This window comes from Myotis daubentonii, chromosome Y (genome assembly GCF_963259705.1).
Source record: "Myotis daubentonii chromosome Y, mMyoDau2.1, whole genome shotgun sequence".
Lineage (NCBI taxonomy): Eukaryota > Metazoa > Chordata > Mammalia > Chiroptera > Vespertilionidae > Myotis > Myotis daubentonii.
In genome coordinates this window covers 15,854,891-15,878,738 of record NC_081862.1, presented here as the reverse complement: position 1 = coordinate 15,878,738, position 23,848 = coordinate 15,854,891, and the positions used below count along the sequence as shown (strand labels likewise).

The window sequence follows — 23,848 nt, the reverse complement described above, 5'->3', positions numbered from 1 at the left end:
AGGGCCAAAGGCACTGCTCTGGCAACAACTGGAGCACCCCCAATTTACCCCAACTCCGTTTTCTGCTTAGGGTTGCAAATCCACTCAGCCCTGCCTCTACTCTGCCACTGGAAGGACAAGAACCAGGCACCAAGGAGGGGTGAGATGACCACTGGACCCCTCCCGCATCTACCCACTGGCTAGCTGCAATTCTGCTGTGCAGTGAGGACTGGGAAACCAGAGAGATGATCCCACCCTTTCCAGGGAAAACATTTCTGAGGATCACTGAAGGACTGAAAACACCTGGAGTAGGGAGCAGCCCCTGGCCCAGGACTGCCTCTTGCTAAGTTCCAGGAAATAAAATAGATGGGGAAGATTAAGGAACGCCCACACAATGGGTACCATTGAGGCCTTTGACACATTTTAAATGAGGCATATAAAAGCAGCACAAACGTTTTCTGAAGCATGGGGGAGCTGGAGGTGAGAAAAATAACCATTAATTCCAACATGTACATTTTACTGTGTGTCCCTTCTATGAATATTAGAATGACCATTTTATCTATGACAACAGAGGGCTCACATGTCACAACTAAGGCTCCTCTCAATAAGAGACTGCAAAGCCTGGTCAGTGTTGCTCACTGCATTGAGCATCCTCTCGTGCCCCCCAAATGTCACTTGAGGGCTACATTCCTAGCCCCCGTAGGGTATGGGCAGGAGCCAGCTGAGAGATGTTTCTCACATCAATGTTTCTCTCTCTCTCTCCGCCCACACCCTTCCTCTCTTTCTAAACATCAATTGGCTGTTATGAAAGACTTTGATTAATACCGGTTTTCACACACACAGCCCAGCCTCTACAAAACTACAAAAAGGATTTTGCCACTTTGGCCTACAATAGGCTCCTTAGCAATACTCGACTTTCAGACACAGGGAAAACTTGCCCTGTGAACCTCTATGAATGGCAAACATCAAAACAGAAATCAAAACATTTTGGATTAAGGCACACCTGCATCCAGAGGCAAAGGCAAAGTCTGCTCATTTGTAAGGAAAAAAGGACAAATCTCTGGGTTCTTGGCTTGCAGGTCCTTGGGGACCACCTTAGGCTCCTGACTCACCAGAGCAGCGTGGTGCAGGGAGCCCTGTGCTCAGACCTGGACATTGACTCTCACGCTCTAGCTTCTGTTCCCTCCTCGGCCTCCTCAGAAGCCATTATACCCCGTCTGACCACACCTTCCTTTTGAGGTCCTAGCTGAAATGGCTACTTCCACCTGAGAGCAAAACCTTAGTCCTGTATCTCCAGGCATTTAACCATGATGGGGCTTTGCACTCTCCACATCTCCAACTGAACCCTAGGTCCATTCATGCAAGGAAAAGAAAAGGAAACCAGCCTGGAAGTAGACTTAATGGGGGTGTTGGGGCCACATCAAAATTCCCTAGTGTTCCCATTAACACCCCTTTAGAGAGACAGTGGTATCATCTCCAGAGAAAAAGAATTTCAATGCAACAGTATTGGGTACCAAACAGTCCCTGAGACTTGAGGTTACTTACAATTGCAAACCCCGTGCCCATTCAAAGAGGAACAGAGGGATAGTTGGTCTTCCATATTTTGAGGAGCAAGCCTTCCCCAGAGCAGGTCAGGCCAAAATCACATCTAGGGATTGATCAGGAGAAGGGAGGGGGTGCTCGTTTGGTATGGGGCCTAGGGAATTACCCAGAACAAGGTGAACATTGGGGAAACTCAGAGACACTGACTGCATCAACTTAAGAACTTAAAAGGCTAGCAGTGAAGAAGGAAACTGGGTGGATCCCTTAAACCCAAGCTGACGGGGAGTATAGGCAGGGGATTCTGTCACCCTCCCTCTGTGGAGGTAAAGGGCATTTCCTCTCAGAAAAACCAGATCAGCTCAGCAACCTGGCTTGAGAAAATTAAATGTGAAAACATGGGTTGTGGAGAGGCCAGAGGAGGGGTGTGGCAGCTGAACCTGGGATGTGACATACACTTTTGAAAGCCACTGAGGGCTGAGAGTCCTGGGCTCTTGGGAATCTTGGAGGCACAGAGAAAAATAAATGTGGGCAAAAAGACCTGTGTATCCTTACCAAGGAGCTGCTACACAGGGCATTCTCTTTAGCTCAGGCATCCTCTTCCACATCCCAACCTTACACAGGCAGCAGCTTAGTCCCAGCCAAGTTCCAGGGGCCGGGGCCCTAAACATGACTGCCAAAGTCTGTAGAAATAACTAATGTTTGCTCAACCCCAGGGAACAATCCATGCAAATTTGGCTTCAAAAAGCTCCTTTTGGGCCCAGGCCTAAAACTCTTACTCAGATTGTGAGGGAAGATGTCCTCTCTCAGGACAAAGCACAGTGCACAGATACACCTTCCCCTTCAGAAGATTTGAAGCTGTACTTGGCATGTAAGGATCTGCCATAGTTTGGGATATCCCCATGCTGTACTGAGTCACACATTGGGTCTTATGAAATCGAGGGAGACACAGACAGAGAGAGAGCTACAGAGCGCGGGGAGGGGGTGAGGGGGGGGCAAAGAGAGAGAGAGAGAGACAGAGGCAGAGAGGAGCAAATTTTCTGTAGGCTCTTCTGTACGCCCTGCATTGTGATGCCCAAACAACTTTCATATTCCAGGCAGAGGGACCACGTAACAGATTACCACAGTGGTGTTGACCTGAAAATTGCAGGCTGGCTGATGAGGTTTCTGGAAGAGGTTCAAACTGTAATGAGGTCAGCAGTTGAGTCTAGACTTGGTATCATGGGCTTAAAGCCTGAGTGGTGCCACCTGGGGGTGAGATTTTCTCTTTAACACAAACATTACATGCACTGGCAGAAACTGGAAAATTGTAGGAGCCCAAGCTCAGGAAACTTCTATGAGATCCCCGTGTCCTGGAGGTACAAGGAGGCAGGAGGGACCACTTAGAATGACCTAGAAACAAAGTCTGAGTGAACATGCCTTCTTCACGAGCAAGAAATACTCCTCTATCCAGCCCCGCACCCCCATACGGAGCCTGCTTTCCCAGGGCATGTGCTGTGGCACTGGGGGCAGGAGAACTTCCTGCCCAGCATTGGATAGGCTGTGCCGACTCCCAGCACCCACACATGAATTTGGGGGATGTTTTTCACCACATCCTGGTCACCTGCCACCTGCTCTCAATATGGCCCTCACTTATGTACAGGACACAGTAGCCTCTGAGCCCATGAGTAGGGCCGTCCTGTGCAACCGCCTTCTCCAGTCACAAAATCCCTACTGCGATCCCAGGTCATCTGCCCTTGTGACCGCTTTTTAAGGAAGGGGGTGTTTAGAATGTGCTCCAAGTCTGGGACCCTCTTTATGCATCCCTGGAATGTCATTCAGCCCATCAGGAACCTGATGCTGGGGACACCCACTGATAACAGAAATCAGGAGTTCTCCCCAATTCTTCTGAGCTGTTTTGGAGAACGTGACAAGCTACAGTGTACAGGAAGAAAATCAACATCCCAGCTGCCTTTCTGGATCCAAAGAGGCACCAGAGAGGCAGGCGGATGCCCTTCCAGGGTTCCAGAGCAAGCCCTGCCTCTGTGGGCTTTCAGAGACCCTGGGGACCAGTCCCCATGCATTGGCTTTCCCATCGTCCACTCTCTTAACCCAGCCTTTGAGCAGACACCCTTCCAGCTGGCTTCTTTCCCTCTGCAGTCAGACCTCTTCCTACCCTGGCTTATTTTGTCCTCTGTGCCTTTTTCAAACTCACAAGTCTCTGCTGGCATGACCTGACCTGCCTGTCCCCAACAAGACCTGGTTGCACTTCAGACCCAATGACATCTAGACCTAAACAAGGAATTGCCTCTCTTTCTTTATCCCCCATGAGAACATGCCTCACATCCAGGACATGCCTGGGTCTAGCCCTTAAATGCCAAGGATGCTGTTGGAGGGCTGGCAGGAGGCACTGGCACAGAGTGGACATGTTCTCAGGGATGTCCACGAGTCGGCTGATCCTGGCCCGCCAAAGAAAGACTCCTCTCCTCTCTCACTTTAATCCTTGATTTACTCAAGAACATTTACTGAGTGCCTAAGGTGCAATCTCTGCTATTCCGGTGATCTGCAGGGACACCTCCTGGGAATGTCACGGTCTTCCTCAGAGTATCTCTGAGGCACGAACCCTCACCTGACAGAGTAGACAAACGAAAAAACAAAACAACTTGGCTGGAAAATGAATAAATCACAGGGTGGTCTTTCTCTGCACTGTAGAGCACGCCTCACAGAATGGTACCTCCAGCTAATACCCTGCCCTTGCAATCCTAATAACCATAGGAAATGTTGTTATTTTTCAATGGCCATTACAAATTTTTATCACAACATTAAAAACTGTTAGAAACATACAATACATGCAAATAAATAAAGTAGTAAAATCACTATTTAGCACCCTGTGATTTTAAATGTTTGAGAATTAGAAAACTGACATGTACTTTTGCAAACTATTTTAAGAGTAGTTTAAAAATGGCTTGCGGGTCTTCTGCTCATACAACTTTCCACACAGAGTGAGAGTCTTTTCCATGCCTTCGTCAACTGTCACATTGCTTTCTAGGTTTGGATAAGCTTCCAAGGTCCCATCCTTCCTGCTGCCTAAGTGGGCACCTGTCTCTGGGAGAGTTCCTTTAGTGTGAAGCTCTTTGGACTCATGGCTTGCCCTGGGACCTCTCCATCCTTTTTTTAGTCATAACCATGTTGCTCATTTACACTCCTCTGGGAGCTGGCCATTGCGAACCTGAAGCTGGGTCAGAGTCATGATGATGAGTAAAAGTAATTCCTCATGTTTGGCAGAATTTAAGAAATTACGGATGCACTTCACTTTCCAAGTCTCATTACTTCTCTCTCCAGACAAGAGACCTTGGCCGGGGCCATCAACTGACTACCTTCTCCATGTGCAGTAACTGAGGCCTGAATTGGTTGCCTGCACTCGTATCTCTGAGTGAGTCATGGGACGGTGACCCAAGAACAAGGTCCTGGTTCCTGATGTAAGGCTCCCATGGCCATCACCTGGGCCAGCCTGATGGGAGTGTGCCTAGAGAAGTCACCGGAGAATGGGAACATGCCACTCTATGTATGGCAGCGGTGGTCACCATCAGGGTCATGTGCAGACAGCAGGAGTGCCCATTTAGGTGACAATCACCCGCCACAATCCAGGTGCTCGGCAGGTCCATGCTCAGCCATGGTGTAGGGACCCGGTCAGGTTTCAGGAGGATGGGGGAGGTGACGGTGTGATATTCCCAGGGAGAACTAGGAATGATCTGCAAGTATGTAAATCATCTGATGAGGTGTCACGCACAAGATCTGGGTAGCAGTTATGCATGGAGGCCCCTCCCACAGCTGAGGTAGAGGAAAAGGAAGGGGTGGGGAACCCAGCTCAGCGCTGGGGCCACAGGAGGCATAGCTCCAGGGTGTCTCCCTCTTGGCCTGAGCTCCGCTATGCCCCGCTGCCTCATCATCTGCACAGGTGGATTATACTAAGGAGGGCACCTTCTGGCAGCCCAGGGCTGACAATTCTCTCTGCCTCAAATTACCCTGCAGTTATGGCCTTGAACTCTCCTCTCAGGATCCTGGGACCAGTATGTCCTGAAATAGCCACTCTCAATGTGGCTGAGACACTAGTAACACAAGAGGTTACCACCAGGTGACCTTAGTACCAGCAGCATCTGTGTGAGGCCTGATACTCGCAATGCATGAGGGCGAGGCCTCTCCATCCCCAATCTCTAGCTCCCAGGTGTCCCTGACCTCCTTGGGCTGTAGCCAGGGGACCGGTTGGGCACTACTGTTACTTTGTTTCAAGAACCATCCATTACCCTAAGTGGTGCAAGCTCAGGGGAAGAGTCCAAAACTTCCCTGACACCAAACACCAGTTAAGTCAGTCTGTGGGCTCTCATGCCAGCCCTGCTCCAAGCAGAGTTGCCTGACCATGGGGTCCCTAACACACTACAGCTTCTTGTCTCGCGCTCGCTCTCTTTTACCCCATGAAAAGGCAGGAGAACAAATGATTTTTGGGGGATATGACCTGAGAATACAATGGCTGCTCCTGTTTCTGGTCCCCCAGGAGGGGACTGAGGATGCAGACCCCAACTATTTCCCTGATGATGAGAATGGAAGAGGCGCAGGGCTTCTCTAGACACCTAAGGCAGCTCCAGTAACCAGCTCACCTGAAGATTTCTTCCATCCATGCTGGTTCAGCTCAGAACGGCCTCACGCCCTCCAGTGCTTGGTTACCCTGGTGGACCATGGTCTCAGTCACCTGTGTCAACCTAGGTCAGAGAAAGAACCAAATGGTCCCCAAACAAGGAAATAGCAGTTAATGCATGTACATAGGACGCCATGGGCTCCTGTGAAAATCTTTGAGAACACCGTGGAGGAATCTGAAAACTGGAGATGTGCCCTGGCTGGTTGAGCACACTAGTATCCAACCAAGGGCTGAACGACCCAGCAGGAGATAGTTGGACTTCCTCCTTTCCATCTGCAGACCTCTGGTCACTGCACTGCACCAATCCAGCACACAAATCCCCTGAGCCTGCTGTAAGGCACAACATACTGGCATCCAGTCCCCACAGCAGCGTCGCTCCAGCACAAGGACCCCCTGAGCCGACTGCCCCAATAGATGATACTTGGGGACTTTTGTAAGCAGGCATTGGGCATCCAATTCCAACTATGGTAGCTCATCCCCCAAAGCAGAAAATGTGACTTCTACCTACACGGGCCAGAGGCACAGCACAATCACTCTGATCCAGTGTGTGGGCCCCACAAGCACACACCCCTTGCACACAGCTCCTGGGCCCTTCTGTGTGCGATCACTGGGCATGTGCCTTTCCAACCAAGGGTGCATGGCTCCCTCAGTAGTATCCACGGCACTGCCCCACATCCGCGCCGGGTTTCCTACCTCAGGACAGTCTGTTGCTGGATCCTAAACTCCTTCGTGATTCAGAGAGGGAAATCACTTTGGCCAGAATCCCACTGCCTCAACCACAAACTACGAGATACCCGCCTCCGCACACTCATGGGCACTGGGCCCACAAGGTGAGTTTCAGAGTCATGCTAATCCAGCAACCATCACACCACACCAGCTAAAGACACAGTTCCTGAGCCGCAGGCCCCATGACTCCTTAATCCCAGGCAATGGTCTTTGGGAACAAACAGTGAGCACATACCAAGTAGACTTCAGCAACCTTTTCCACAAGAGCCGGAGCAATAATCACATCCAAAACACCTTGCAAAACAATGCTGGGGGTTAGTCACATTGCTAATCCATGATAAACACTTCATCCACAAATAAGACACTAACAATCCAGATCCAACTACCTCAAGAGAATCCAAATAGCTCAAGAAGGGAGCTCCACTAGATTAACTATCCCAGAAGACCTGAGAGATCACACCAGTAGAAACACACCGAAAAGAAACTGGGTAGCAAAGCAGTTGAACCTAGCACACGGATACAATGCAAATATTACAACAATACATAGGGAGACAAAAAAGCAATCCCCAAAGGAATGAATAAAGTGCAATCAACAGAAAAGGAGTTAAATGAAATGGAGGCAACTAACAGGTCAGATTAAGAAAGTTTAAAATGCAAGAAGAGAGCCTATGGGAGCTTTGGGATAACACCCAACAAAACAACATCCGCATCATAGGGATACCAGAAGGAGAAGAAGTGAAGCAAGGAATAGAAAACATGTTGGAAGGGATAATAACAGAAAACTTCCCTGATATTGGCCAGAAAAAACTATGCAAGTGCAAGAATCACATAGAGTCCTAAACAAGATTAACCCCAAAAGACCAACACCAAGCCCCATTATAATTAAACATCAATACCAAAGTAAGAATCATAAAGGCTGTCAGAGAGAGACAGAGAAAGTTACCTACAAGGGATCTCCCATTAGAATATCAACTGATTTCTCAACAGAAACACACCAGGCCAGAATGGGATGGAATAAAATATACAAAGTGATGTGAAACAAGGGACTGAATACATACCCAGCAAGTCTACCATTCAAAATTGAAGATGGAATCTGGAGACTCACTGACAAAAAAGGGCTAAGAGAGTTTATTGACACCAAGCAAGCAATGCAAGAAATGTGAAAAGGACTGCTGTACAAAGAAGAAACAGAAAGGCAAGATGAAACAAAAATAAAAGAATAAAAATGATGACAAACAAGTACATATCAATAACAACATTAAATGTAAATGGATTAAATGCTCTAATCAAAAGACACAAGGTAGGTGAATGGATAAGAAAACATGACCCATATATTTGCAGTCTGTAAGAGACCCACCTCGGAGCAAAGGATTCACACAGACTGATAGTGAAGGGATAGAAAATAAAAGTGTTTCAGGTACATGGAAATGAGACAAAAGCTGGGATGGCAATACTTATATCTGACAAAACAGAACTCAAAGTGAAGGCCATAACAAGAGATAAGGAAGGCCACTGCATAATACTAAAGGGGGCAATTCAACAAAAAGATATAACTCTGGTAAACATATATGCACCCAATACAGGAGCACCCAAATACATAAAATACACACTTCTGGAAGGTATTAAGGTACAGATAGCAAGATAGTCATAGTCAGGGACTTTAATCCCCCATTGACACTACTGGATAAATCCTCTAAACAAAAAGCCTCCAAAGAAACAGCAACCCTAATTGACTCTCAGTTCAGATGGACTTGACATCTTCAGAACATTTCATCCCAAAGCTACTGGATATACATTCTTCTCCAGTGCACAGGGGACATTTTCAAAAACAGACTATAGATTAGGACACGGGCAACCTCTCTTCAAATTCAAGAGCATAGAAATCATAATAAGCATCTTCTCAGGTCACAATGGCATAAATCAGGAAATCCACAGCAATAAAAACAATGAAAAAATCAAACACTTGGAGGCTAAATAGCATGCTATTAAACAATGGTTGGGTTACCAAAGAGATCAAAGAAGAAACGAAAAGCATCCTGGAAACAAATGACACTGAAAACACACAATCCAAAATCTATGGGACACAATGAAAGCAGTCCAGAGAGGGAAGTTCATAGCTCTAAAGGCCTACCTCCAAAAACGAGAAAAAAATGGAAATGAAGTGTCTAACCTTGCCACTTAATCAATTAGAAAGAGAGCAAGAAGAAATACTCAAAGTCCTCAGAAAGAAGTAGATAATAAAGATCAGAGCAGAAAGGAACAACAAAGAGACCAAAAAAATACAAAATATCAATGAAACCAAGAGCTGGTCCTTTGAAAGGATACACAACAATCATGAACCGCTAGCCAGGCTCAACAAGAAACAAAGAGTGATGACCCAAATAAACAAAATTATAAATGAAAGAGGTGAAGTAACAAATGACCCCACAGATATACAAAGGATTGTAAAAATTTACAACAAACAACTCTACTCTAGCAAAATGGACAACCTGTGTAGCTGGACATTTGTAAACAAGGATCTGAAGTCCTGCCAAGAAGAAGTGAATGTTCTATTAGGAGCACAGCGGGAATTGCAAGCGAGCCACGCTGGGTCAACATTGCACACAATCTTGAGTTCCAAGAACATTTACCTCCCTGAGAAAGGCTCAGATTAAACAGTTGTAGGTGTAGAACAGAAAGGAAGGCACACCTACAAGTTGTCCTTAATATGCTATTGTAATAATATAGAACAAATATAGATTTGTAATAATATAGAACAAATATAATAATATAGATTTAATTGATTAACTGCGGATGCACTGACCTTGTACCAAACGCCAATAAAAATAGGAGTGAGAATGGAAAATTTGCTCCATGACTGAGCGAGCTGTAGCCCTCTGTCCGGCATCAATCATCCTGTGTGCTCGTCTTACCTCTGCGTCTTTGGTTCATTAAACATCCCTCAATATTGGCGCCCGAATAGGGATCTTAAGGTGAGTACGGGGAATGCACAAGACAGAAAGGGAAGACATCCACAATGGTTTATGCAAAACCTTTGGCAAGCCAGGCAGCTCAATGGGGAACTCCCCAACTGCAGAGTTTCAATATATGACTCTGCTGCATTCAGTGCTTTAAAGCACTGGGGTTAGTCTGTCTCAAGACACTTTTAGGAAATTAGATAGAGAAATAAAAAGGCACTGTTATTGATTTGAGCCGACAGGCAGAAATAGGTAAATCTAAAGGTTTGGAAACAGATTGTTTATGCGCTACATCACACCCATCAGAATGGAGATCCTATAGGAAAGGAAGTTTGGTCCTTGTGTACTTTGATTACTATGGCTCTTAAATCTTTGCAGTCAAAATCAGATTATAAGGCCACTCCAGTTAAAGTTACTAGCTCTCCTTCTCACTCTGCTTGTGAAACTGATAAAGACATGCCTAATAGACCATTATCTTCTTTGCCTCATGAAAATAATACGGACCAAAAAAGGAAAGATTTTGAACGGAAGTTGAAGGGATATGAAGATATAGAAGAGACTGATAAAGAGGGCATCCAGGATTTGTCAGAAAGTGAAACTAGTAGCACTGATTCTAGTTCTAGTGAACAGGAGAGATTAAAAAAGAAAAGCAATACAAGGGATGACGAACAAGAGTTATTAAAAGATTTGCTGATTCATATAAAGGCTTTAATATGTGCTATCCCACTGCCTCATGTTAAACCCACTAATAAGTTACAGGAATTAATCAAAAATGCTTTTCCAGTTCAACAGCCACTGTTGGAGGAGCCCGGAGTAACTCCCACGGCTCCTCCTCCAGACTCACCACATTATTTCATGGGGCACAGAGGCAGTTCCAGCTGCCCTTGCCTACTGAAATAAACAAAATATTATTCGATTTAGAACCTGGAGATGAGATTGTTCCTCCCACATGGAGAAGAGATGATGATTTCCTTGCATTTCTGATACAGTGGCAGCAAATGCCACAGGACCTGCAACAATATCCCCAATATACAAATGGTTATGTTAATGTGGCTCATTGTCCTCATGAATTTAAATTGCTCAAAATTTTAAAAGAATCAATTAACTCTTATGGCATGCATTCTCCCTTTGTGATGGGATTACTTACTAGTTATGTATGCCTCAGAATTTTTGCTAATTCCCCTAGATTGGGAAGCTTTGGCCAAAACTCTACTGGATCCAGGAATATATTTACAATTTAAAACATAGTGGAGAGGGGAAGCAGACATTATGGCTAGAGAAAGTCCAGCAAAACAGCCTCCAGGACCAACCTTTCAGGAATTAACTGGGTCTGGAATGGATGGGCGATTGCAAGCACAGGCATCTTTTTCAGATTTGCATATCACTCAGATAAAATTATGTTGTTTAAGAGCTTGGCAGAGAGTGAATACACCTGGAAAGGCACCTCCCGCTTTTACTAAAATTACTCAACAAGCCAGGGAGCCTTACACTGACTTTCTGTCAAGATTAACAACAGCTGTTAAAAAGGCTAAATCTCAGGAAGAGGCACGAAGATTGTTTCTTCACTATTCCTTTACAACCTCAAGACTATCAGAAATTTGCATTTACTGTCCCAGCTTTCAATCAGGCTCACCCCACTCAACGGTATCAATAGAACGTCTTACCACAAGAAATGTTCAACAGCCCCACTGTATGTAAGGCATATGTGCATCAACCTTTAAAAATAGTCAAAAAAGTTTTCCTAATACTCTAATTTATCATTACATAAATGATATTTTAATAGCTTCTGAAATTCAATCACAATTACAGGAGATTTACCAATACCTCCTTGAAAATTTCTAAGACTATAGATTAGAAGTAGCCCCAGAAAAGAAACAATGGCAGGAGTCATGGAAATATCTGGGGAAAAAAATTAACAGATGTCTCCATTATTCCACAGAAGGTTCAAATTAGAAGAGACAGTTTAAAGACTCTGAACCATTTCCAAAATTATTAGGAGACATTAATTAGTTGAGACCCAGCCTTGGTATACCTACTTATCAATTGACTAATTTATTTCAAATACTAAAGGGGCCATCTGAATTAAATAGCCCACGTGTTTTAATCCCTGATGCAGAAAAGTAATTAACTTGGATAGAACAGCATATTCCACAAACACAATTAAATAGAATTTTTCCACAGACAATTTTAAATTAGTGATTTTCCACACTGAGCATTCTCCTACAGGGTTACTTGTTCAAGACAGTAATGTTATTGAATAGATTTTCTTGCCTCATAAATCACAGAAAAAATACAGACTTATATTCAAACAATTTGCCCAATTATTTACAAGGGAAAATTAAGATTAAGACCATGATGTGGTTTAGATCCAGAAGAAATTATAGTACCTTTTACTGTCAAAAAAATTCAAAAATTGTTTCAAATATGCAACAGTTAGCAAACTGCTTGTGCTCATTTTTTAGAGAAAATACATAATCATTATCCTACAAATAAAAGGTTACAATTTCTTAGGAAATCTCAATGAATATGGCCTCATCATATTATAGCTAACAAACCATTTCAAGGCCCTATTGTTTATACCAATGCTAACAAGTTAGGAATAGCTCGGGTTTTCATTTTCAACAGCTAACAAAGGTAATTCACTCTCCATACACTTCAGTACAATGCGCAGAACTATTTTCCATTGCTTTATTACTACAACATTTTCCTCAGGCTGTAAATATTGTCACTGATTCTCAATATGCAGTAATTACTCACTTACTAAAAGCTTTTGCAGTAATGGGAATACCTCAAAATATTAAGACTGATAATGGTTTTGCATATCTATCTACCAAATGTCAAACATTTTTTTCAATTTCATCATATCACTGACATCACTGGCATCCCTTGTAACAATACAGGACAAGCTATTATTGAAAGACAAATTCACACCTTAAAGGAAATGCTCAAAGAACAAAAAGGGGGAGAATCCCCTAAATGAAGACTATTAACTGCTCTATTTACTTTAATTTTTTTAAATCAAGATGAGACTGACAGGACTGCTGCTCAGCGACATTGGGAAAAGGAGGATTCACAAGAATTCAATCAACCTGTGTTTTATCATAATGAGTCCTCTCAGTCGTGGTATCCTGCATGGATCCTACGATGGGGGCAAGGTTATGCTTATATTTCCACAGGTAAAGAAAAGTTCTGGCTTCCTGAGAGGCGTCTTAAGCGGAGACATGGGAACCAAAAGAAAGTTCTATTTAAGTGACCTGACCAAGGATTCTCAGAGATGAGGTTGACGGGGCGTCCTATCCGAAAAGCTCTATGGTCAACGCAACATTCATCTGTACCAACCTTGGGTCTGTTGAAGAAGCTTACCCAAAGGGAGAACAACTGGTTTGGTGTCATGGAAAAGAAGTGACGCCATCGACTTTGTTCCTTGCTATGCTTGCACTAATAACCACTCAGGTAAATGCTGAGAATCATACATACTGGGCTTACATTCCTAATCCCCCACTGAATAGAGGTGTTTCTTGGTTGGATTCAAAGGTTCGAATTTATGTTAATGACTCAAATTGCTTACCTGGACCTTATGATGATCGAGGACCATTAAAACCAGAAGGGGACCATAGAGTCATAGAAAATCATACCCCTGGAACGCAGGGAGTGCCAACATGCTTAGGTCAAGGAGACCATTGTTCAACAATACAGGCACAAGCCCTGCTGAACATTTTGAAAACACTACTACTGAAACAAAAAAACAGGCGTTTGTTTCTTCTGAGGGACAATGGGTTTAAAAAGGTTAGTTGGAATAAGAAGAGTACTCCTCCATTACTTCTACCCTGTCATGTTCCTACGTTTACGATCTTGTCCGATTGGGTCCATTGGGACTCCTGTTGAGGAGAGACAGTTCGGTTTTTATCTAATACTTCCTATGAAAGCGTCATTGATTGGAGCCCTTCAGGTTCTGCCCGTTCTAAAGCCAATTGAGCTGATCTATGATTGCACAGAGGAGAGAACAATTCCATATCCATGCAAGAAAATGAGAGCATTGTATGGCTTGATGGATAATTTGCCCCCCACCCCACCCCCCAAACACCTCATCAAGAAGGACACCCTGTTCAATCTGACTTATGGAAATTGGGGTCTGCCTTACACTCTCTGAAAGCATAGATTTGCATAAAATAAGCAAATCTATAAAAATAACTCTGGGAATTACACCTTACAATGTAATGCTATTAAAACCGCCTTTGTACAAGCCTGTGTTTGATTACCATTTTTATTAATGATAGAAGATCAAATTGTAAGTGTGCAAAGACAAATGCATATGAAATATAACTAGAATTATTCATCAATTTGCATGACTCCTGTACCTTAGAATGAAAGTCTCTTTCCATGGGAAAAGTTTAAAAAACATTTGTTCAATCATAAAAATCTAACAAAAGAAAGTCTACATTTACAATCTCATATACAAAAAATATTCCAAAAGAAATCGCATAAATTAACTGGGCAAAATGTGTTAAAATATGGTTAAGGGGTTGCAACAATTAAATCCTATACCCCATTTACAAGCCACTTTAGGAGCTTCTGCTGGAATACTATTATTAATACTCCATCTCTGTATCATTTTATATTTAGTCTTCCAAGGACTCGGGAAAACCAAGCAACTTATTAAGGGAAAAACAGCTGTGTTATCTCTGATCCTCCATCAAATGAAGCAAGAAAAAAAGGGGGATTCATAGCTGGACATTTGTAAACGAGGATCTGAAATCCTGCCAAGAAGAAGTGAATGTTCTATCAGGAGCACAGCGTGACTTGCAAGTGATTCGCACTGGGTCAACATTGCACAAAATCTTGAGTTCCAGGAACATTTGCCTCTGTGAGAAAGGCTAGGATTAAATCGTCATGGGTGTAGAACAGAAAGGGAGGGCACAGCTGCAAGTTGTCCTCAATAAGCTCTTGTAATATTATAGAACAAAACAAGATTTAATTGATTAACTGCTGATGCACTGACCTTGTACCAAACCCCAATAAAAACAATGGTGAGAGGGCATAGTTTGCTACATGCATGAGCGAGGTGTAGCCCTGGGTCTGGCATCAATCATCCTGTGTGCTTGTCTCACCTCTGGGTCTTTGGTTCATTAAACATCCCTCATCAATCTGGACAAAATAGTCATATTCCTAGAAAAATACAAGCTTCCAATACAAAATCAGGAAAAAGCAAACAATGTGAATAAGCCAAAAACTAGTGATAAAATTGAAACAGTAACCAAAAAGCTTCCAGAAAACAAAAGTCCTGGACCAGATGGCTTCACAGGGGAGTTTTATCACACATTCAAAGAAGAAATAAAACCAATTATTCTCACACTCTTTGAAAAATTCAAGAGGAAGGCACGCTTTCAAGGTCTTTTTATGAAGCCAGCATTACCATAATCTGAAAACCAGAAAAAGACACCACAAAGAAAGAGACTTACAAGCCAATATTCCAGTTGAACAGTGATGTTGCAATCCTCAACTAAATTCTAGCAAACTGGATCCAGCATTACATTAGAAAGATCATACACCATGACCAAGTGGGATTTATCCCAGGGAATCAAGGCTGGTACAATATCCGCAAATCAATAAGCATGATACAACACATAAACAAACTGAGAGAGAAAAACCACACAATCATATCAATTGGTGCAGAAAAGTCATTTGACCAAGTGCAACATCCTTTCCAGATAACACTCAGCAAAGTGGGAATAGAAGGATCATCCCTCCCCATATAAAAGCCTTATATGAAAAACCTACAGTCAACATCATAGTTAATGGGCAAAAACTAAAGCCATTTCCCTCAAGAACAGGAACAAGACAAGGATGCTTGCTTTCACCACTTCTGTTCAAAATGGTACTGGAACTGCTAGCCACAGTGATCACACAAGTAAAAGAAATAAATGCCTCCCAAATTGGAAAGTAAGAAGTAAATTGTCATGATTTGCAGATGGTATGATACTGTACATAGAAAACCCGAAACTCCTTCAAAAAATTAGTAAACTTAGTAAGTGAATTCAGCAATGTAGCAGACTACAAAATTAATGCCAAGAAATCTATGGCATTTTATACACCAATAGTGAACTTACAGAAAGAGAGTTTGAAAAAAAATCTCATTTATCATCACACCAAAAAAATTAAGATACCTAGGAATAACCTAACTACGACGGTAAAAGTCCTCTACTCAGAAAACTGCAAGACTTTGAAAAAGAAATAGAGGAAGACAAAACTGATGAAAGAACATGCCATGTTAATGGCTTGGTAGTATCAACATCATGAAAATGGCTATGCTACACAAAGGGAACTATAGATTCAATACACTCCGCATTAAAATACCAACAGCATATTTCACATACCTAGAATGAACTCTCCAAAAATCCATCTGTAATAAAAAAAAAGACCCTGAGCTCAAACAGGTTTGGCTCAGTGGATAGAGCGTTTGCCTCCAGACTGAAAGGTGCCAGGTTTGATTCCGATCAAGGGCATGCACCTTGGTTGGGGGCACATCCCCAGTAGGGGGTGTGCAGGAGGCAGCTGATCCATGTTTCTGTCTCATGGATGTTTCTAACTCTCTATCCCTCCCCTTTACTCTCTGTATAAAATCAATGAAATAAATTTAAAAAACTAACAAACCCCAAATAGCTGCAGCGATCCTGAGAAAGAAGGCAAAGTAGGAGGTATCTCAGTACCAGATATCAAGCTGTTTTACAAAGCCGCTGTTCTCAAAACTGCCTGACATTGACTCAAGAATAGACATATAGGCCAATGGAATTGAATAGAGAACCCCGAAACCAATCCAAACCACTAAGCTCAATTAATATTGACAAAGGAGGCAAAAACATACAATGGAGACAAAACAGTCTCTTCAATAAATGGTGCTGGGAAATTCGGTCAGATACATGTAGAAAATGAAACTAGGCCACCAGCTTACACCATACACAAAAAATAAACTCAAAATGGATAAAGGACTTAAACATAAGATGGAAAACTAAAAATATTAGGGGAAGCCACAGGCAGCAAGTGTCAGATATACGCTGAAGCAATGGCTTCACTGACCCAGTTCCTGGGGCAATGGAAAATAAAGTTAAAATAAACAAATGGGATGACATCAAAATAAAAAGCTTATTCATAGGAAAAAAAAAAAAGAAACCATCAACATAAAACAACAAAGACCACTGCAGAGGAGAACATATTTGCCAATGTTCTCTGTGATAAGGGTTTCATCTCCAACATTTACAGGGAACTCATACAACTTAACAAAAGGAAGATAAACAAACCAATCACAAAAATAGGCAATGGACCTAAACAGATACTTTTCCAGAGAGGACAAAGGAAGGCCAACAGACACATGAAAACATGCTCAGAGTCACTAATCTAACTCAAATTAGTGATGCAATTTGCCAGAAAACCAAATCAAATGGACAATGAGGTACCAACTCAAAGATGTCAGAATGACTATCATCAACAAATCAACAAAGAGCTGGTGAGGATTGGGAGAAAAAGGAACCCTCCTTCACTGCTGCTGGGAATGCAGACTGGTGCAGCCACTATGGAGAACAGGATGGAGTTTCCTCACAAAACTGAAAACGGAACTCCCATTTGACCCAATGATCCCACTTCTAGGAATATATCCCAGGAACCTAGAATTACCAATCAGAAAGGATACATGCACCTCTATGTTCACTGCAGCACAATTTACAATAGCTAAGATTTGGAAACAGCCTAAGTGCTGGTCAGCAGATGAGTGGGTTAAAAAGCCATGGTACATCTACACACTGGCATACTATGCTGACGCAAAAAAGGAAGGAGCACTGACCATTTGCAACAGCATGGATGTATCTGGACAGCATTATGATAAGCAAAGCCAGTCAGTCAGTCCAAGAAAGATAAATATCACATGACCTCACTCATCTGTGGATTACAATGAACAACATAAACCGATGAACAAAAACAGATCCAGAGACAGAGAACCATGGATCAGACCATCAACCTCAGAGGGAAGGTAGGGGAGGATGGGGCTAAGGGGGAGAGATCAACCAAAGGACTTGTATGCATGCCTATAAGCCTAGCCAATGGACGCAGACACCAGGGGGTGAGCGTGAGAGCATGCTTGCGTGGTGGGGGAGGGGGTGTGGGTAGAGTGGGCAATAAGAACACATATGTAATACCTTAATCAGTAATAAGAAAGAAAGAAAAGGAACCCAGGAACATATCATCAGGTGAGAATTCACACGCTCACACTCTGGCACACTCAGGCACACGCACACTCACACCAGGAGAGGGCTCTGCTGTTCTCAGTGGGAATCACCTCTTATCTCCCAGCCTGACCACCGCCTTCTCACCAGCTGAACCAGAGGACAATGATGTGATGGGCCGGGTACTCTGCGGAAAGCGACCTCTCCCTCCTGGACACAGCCCACCGTCCAGCAGCCACTTTTCTGCCCCCTCTCCGTGCCCCACGCGCTGAGCAGGGCTGGGCTGGCCTGAGAGCCCACAGACTTCAGGAGCCAGATCCCGGGGGAGTTGGCGCCTGGGGCTGTGGGGGCGCCCTTGGTCAAGTGCAAACGCGGCCAGCTGAGGTCACCCAATAAGGGCCGACGCTGGAGTTCCATGAATTGTTGCTTGTAGGTCCCCTCAGCGAGCTCCCACTCTGGCGCAGCAAGCGGAAGGCCTTACGCCTGCGAGCCAGGTTTGGAACTCAGGCCTTTACTCCAACCAGGTGGAAACTCATTTTCAGATGGAATAAGCCGGCGGGGGAGGGGCTGCGGGTTACCAGTGACTAGAGGAACTTCACCCTTGGAGACAGCAAGTTCACCCCCAGAGACAGCAAGAACCCAGAGAGTGTGCTTACCTTTTCCACAGGCTGTGCTCCTCACCACTAGGACTCCTGCACAGCAGGGGGGCTGGCGGGAAGGAGGAGGTAGGGGGCTGCGCCTCACAAGCTTCCTGGGACTGTGCACTGGTTCCTTTGGGGGTGAAATCTCGCGAGATCATGAGATCAGGAACAAACCAAGATCAGGGGGCAGGAGGGGGGGCGTGTTTTAACAGGCCCAGAGAAGGTGAGGACAGGGGCGCCTGTGCCACACCCAGCAGGCTGCAAGGGGTGGCAGAGGGTGGCTGGCTGTTAGGGGGACCCTGTGCTTCCAGTCATGAGGGTGGGGGCGGTCGCGGATGTGGAGGGAGAAACAGGAGACCGCGACCCCCAGCTAACCTCCCACTTGCCACCCTGGTCTGTGTTTCTGGGGACCCCTTTCACTCTGTGGTTGTGGCTGCCACTTACCTACCTCATTCCCTGGGCCAGGCTTGGCGCCCCACTCCCACCCACAGCAGCCCTCTGTCTGGAAAAGAGCTCCCTGCCCTGGGCTAGTCTACTCTCCCTACTGTCTGGATACAGACATTTTAGTAACCCCCGGGCAGAGAAGAGCTGGCCAGATGCAATTACATTGTCTCTCTCCACAGGTGCTCTCCTCAGTCTTCCCCTGAGGTTTGGGTCACCAGAGCTCTTTGACAAGCCCCGAATGTATCCTTTGCTCTGCTTACCTCCCCTAAGCCTTCAGGTGATGGCAGCCTACCTGCCTTCCTCCCCCCTCATGAAGGGGTTCTCCTCTCACCAACAAATCCCTTTGGCAATGTCACACCTGGGCCTGGAAGCAGAAGGAGTGGGCAGGATGCTCCTGAGGAGGAGCAGGCCAACAAAGCTGAGGAGAGGTGGGAAGGCACCAGCCACAGCCTCGTGCTCAGGCACTGGCAGAGCTGCCCCTTAGCTGAACCTTAACCCAGGGCTCTCCTCTCAGGTGGTGCCTCCAGGGGGTACAGGGGGCCTGGTATGCTCAGTCTGACAGGTTTTGCTGCCTGCTTGTCCATAGTTTCTTTAGGAGACAAAAGTCAGGCTTGTGAGGAGAGAGGGAGAGGGGAAGAGTAAAGCTGAGGCCCATCCCTGTCATCCAAGCTGGCCTGAGGCATCTGCTGGGGGTCTTTGAAAATCAGCTTCTGATAGTGGGGAAGGGCTTGTAATAAGAATAGAGCCGCAGTTGTTTAATCATTACTTGCAAAACTATAAATACGAGGCCCTGGGACACTGGAGGTTGAAACAGGCTCTACTGAAAACATAGGCTGCCTCCATGGCCCATTGCCCAGAAAAGAATTGCATTTTGGGAAGAGATCATGCACAGGACATGCTTCATTTGGCAGCTGTGTCCGCACCCTGACCCCCTCCTGAGGTCTTTCTCAGGAAGGCTGACCATTCCAATCTCATCTCAGGAAGGAGCTGAGCTGTTCCTAAAGTCTTAACAGATTAGCCACCTTGTGGTCTGCCTTTGAGCTCCTGGAGGCCAGAAAGCAGGCCCTCCCCTCCCCTTTGCATGTGACACTTGCAGCTGGCAGCTACAGGTAGCTATTTTCTCCCCCAAGAGGCTGAGAGCCGAATTTCCAGGGTGAGCGACTGCTCTCCCCATACTGACCGCATCCTTGGGTAAACACTCATTGTGTGGCTCAACCCTGTCTCTGCTTAACTTGGCTCAAGTAGTGACAGGCAGCCTCAGACACATTGTGCTGCCTTGCTCTTCCTCACTCAGACTTGGGGAATATTCAGACTCTACAAACTGTGAGACCTTATCTGAGAGGGAGAGTGGGCAGACGACACTGTGTCCCTGTCATGCAGGTGACCCTGCATCTCTTCACCTTCGGCTATGGGGCGGTCATGGGGGTGGAGCGTAACAGCAGGGTGGTGAGGCTGGCTTCTTGTGGGTCCCTACCCTGCCATTCCTCCAGACGTTCCCCATGCCTATGAACTAGCAGAGTTTAAAGTTTCCAGCTACATAGATGGAGGAATGAGGACAAATGAGGCGACTGCTCTCAGCCCAAGTGGATCTGGGATTGTCACCTAGAGCAGAGCAGATAAAAAACAGAAACAGAAACAACTCACCTGGGAACTAGAGATTCACAATAGCCCTCCCCCCTCTCTCCTAGATGCATTTGGCAACTATTTGTCCTGGAGTGGCTGCTAATGCCATGTTCAGAGCTACACACAGTCTCTCCTCACAGAGTTTAGGATGAAAACAGAAAACATAAACACACACACAGCAAAACCCAACAAGACCATTATCTACAAATGGCACTTTGTAAGTAATTCTGTCAAGAAAACCATGGGGCTGGTATGGAAAGTTACAGAGGCAGGAAGACTCCTGCCTGAGGGTTGTTCTAGGAGGGGCCATCAGGGGCTTGGAAGGATCCTGTTCAGGGCATGAGGACAGACTGCACAATTTCTGAGAGAGTAAAGTGCTTGGCCAATTTGAGAATGCAAGGGACACTGGGGCACAGGGGAGGGTCATAGAGTGACACAGAGGGGAATGGATGCATCCTGGAAGGTGAATTTCAAAGGGAATCTATTTGAAGTTTGTCCACCCTATGTTCATGATGATCTGGTTGCTTGTCAGCATTGCAGAGGTTGATGCACTAAAATGACGTCATCTGTTATATGAAAAGCAAAATGCAGGCCACCTGACTGATTACATAATGCAACCCTATTCTTGTAAAATTAAATGTGAATATAACATTCATTTATTCCATTGCTTCACCCATAGCCTCATAATGTTCGCCATATTCCTAGGCGACAGTAAGCCTGCATAAGGAAGAGGGACTAAAGTTCCCGGGCCCCACTCTCCTGGGAAATCAGCAATTCATATTTATGAACCTCTTAAAGCAGTCCACATGTCCACTAACAATGATAATGCTAGTTATTGTAAAATATCTTCCTGTATTTTTTACAAGGTTCTCTATCACAATTGCCTCTCCTGGACTAGTGGTGAACTGCTATTTTAATTTTAGAAACATTAAAGTGTCAGTCAACCAGCACTGCATTATAATGATCACCCTTGTGACTTAAAAACCCTTCAGTGATGGAAGAGAGGGAAGCTGGATGCTTTTGAAGGAGCTGCTGTGTGTGTGTGTGGGGGGGGGTGAGTGTGTGTGAGTGTGTGTGTGTGTGCGCGCACACACACTCCTGCACAGCTGAGACAGGCTGAGTCTAGCAAGCGGTGGGCAAACTGCGGCCTGCTAGCCTGATCCTGCCCCTTAAGGTGTTCTATCCGGCCCTCGGAGCCAAAAGAGCGGAGGGTTCTTTCCCACTCCCCTCCGCTCCTTCACCAGCAGCAGTGTTAACATGTATTAGTTCACACAAACACTCCATCCATGCGTTTGTTCTGGCCCTCCGCTCCAGTTTAAGAAACCATTGTGGCCCTCGAGTCAAAAAGTTTGCCCACCGCTGCTAGCCTGTCCTGTGAGGGGATAAAATAGAGATGAGGTGAAAGGGGTACATACTTTTTTCTACAATCACCTACAGTAAGCCTAAGGGGGATAGAAGCTGCAATCTCAAACTAAGCATGCTTGACATAGATAAAACATACAGCCCTTACTTACTAAGGAGAACATAGCTTTTTGATGTTGTAGCCAGACTCATGTCAGGACATTTTGAACTTTAATGCTGTCAGTTGTTGTTTTCAGGTGAAGACACTATGACAAGAAAGAATAAACAGGGTCCAAAGCAGGGAGGGCAAATCAAGAAGGCATTTGGGGCTGACTTGTGCTTCCATGACACCCACTGTACAACAGGCTCCTGATTTCCTTATGGGCACCTGCAATGGCCTCTGGATGCCCAGTTCACTGCAGGAATAGTCCATGTGAAATGTCTTGGAGAGAATTCAGGGTGGCCAGAGTGCATTCACCACAGTGTGTGTTCCAATTTCAGTGAACCACACCTTTTGAAAATTCTTTTGGCGTAGCTATCCAGGAGCCCAGAGGGAAAGGCAGGAACCTTCATCCCTGGGCGGCATCCCTTCTCCCAGATTCGGGCCTCCTAGAGACTGGACTTGAAGAGGATAGAGCCCCCCACCCCATGTGAGTAACTGTTGGGGGAGAGGTTGGGTGTGTGGAGAAGAACACTCAGCTGAAGGCCAGCTGCTCACTGACAGGCGGTGCGCTCACAGCTCCAGGGCCTTGGCCCGGCCTCAAAGCAACTTCTTGGGAAGGAGATGTAGGCTGCCCCACCAGTCCTGGTCCAGTCCTACTTGGACAGGTTGTCCACTGGTTGCTCCCCTGGTTGCTAAGTCTCAAGCTTGGAACAAAAGGACTTACAATCCTGAGAGCTCAGGAACAATTTGCATGGAGATCCCTCCTCACCTGTGAACCTGGTTGGAGAGGGGATGAGAGAGTCAGTGGCGAGTGTCCTTTCAAGTGTCAGAGTGTCAGTGGGCAGAGCCCTGAGGGGTCTCCCCCATGGCTGGGCTCTACTGCCCTCTCTCTCCTCAGGACACAGGTGACCTTTCCCAAGGACAGTTCATGTGGGTACCTGGAATGACGCCTCTCCCTCCCTTCCAGGTTCACCTGAGTCGTCCCCCTCTGCATTTCCACCTCTTCTCCAGGCCCTGGGCCCAGCCAGCCTGGACCCAGCCTCTGCCCTGTCCAGCTGTGGGCTCAGGAGGTATGCTGGTGAGCTGAACTGCCACCAATTCCAGCACTGGACACAGCAGCCACTGGAATTTATAACCCTGCCTCCTGGGACCGACAATGTCTGGGAACCTCTCCCACACTCCTGATTGATGGTGTCACAGGGGAGGAGGGATATCTAGCTAATAGACATCTGCTGAAGCCCTCTTATTTACCATGTTTCACTCCAATCAGGCAAATGCAACAAACTTCTGAGGAAGGTCTCTCTCTCTTTCTCTGAATCTTTTGGGCAAAGCGGGTTGGGGTTGCCCAAAGGTTCTCTCTGACTCTTGGGCTTCAAAATAAACAGCTGAAAATCAATATCCCCAAAGGCAGCTTTAGGGTGGCAGAATCTTTGTTTTCTTTATTTCTTAACTATTGGCTAAGAGGGTTTAGACTGGTGTCAGTCAGCTAGATAACCCGCGTCTCATGGTTTCGTAACTTTCCTGACAGGTGTGTTCTGTTCTTCCTCAAC

General features: G+C 45.4%; 1 pseudogene; it reads right to left on the bottom strand.

The window, feature by feature from the left end:
* The window catches only part of LOC132225651 (melanoma antigen preferentially expressed in tumors-like), a 128,621-nt pseudogene that overhangs the window by 3,061 nt on the left and 101,712 nt on the right, over nt 1-23,848 (bottom strand).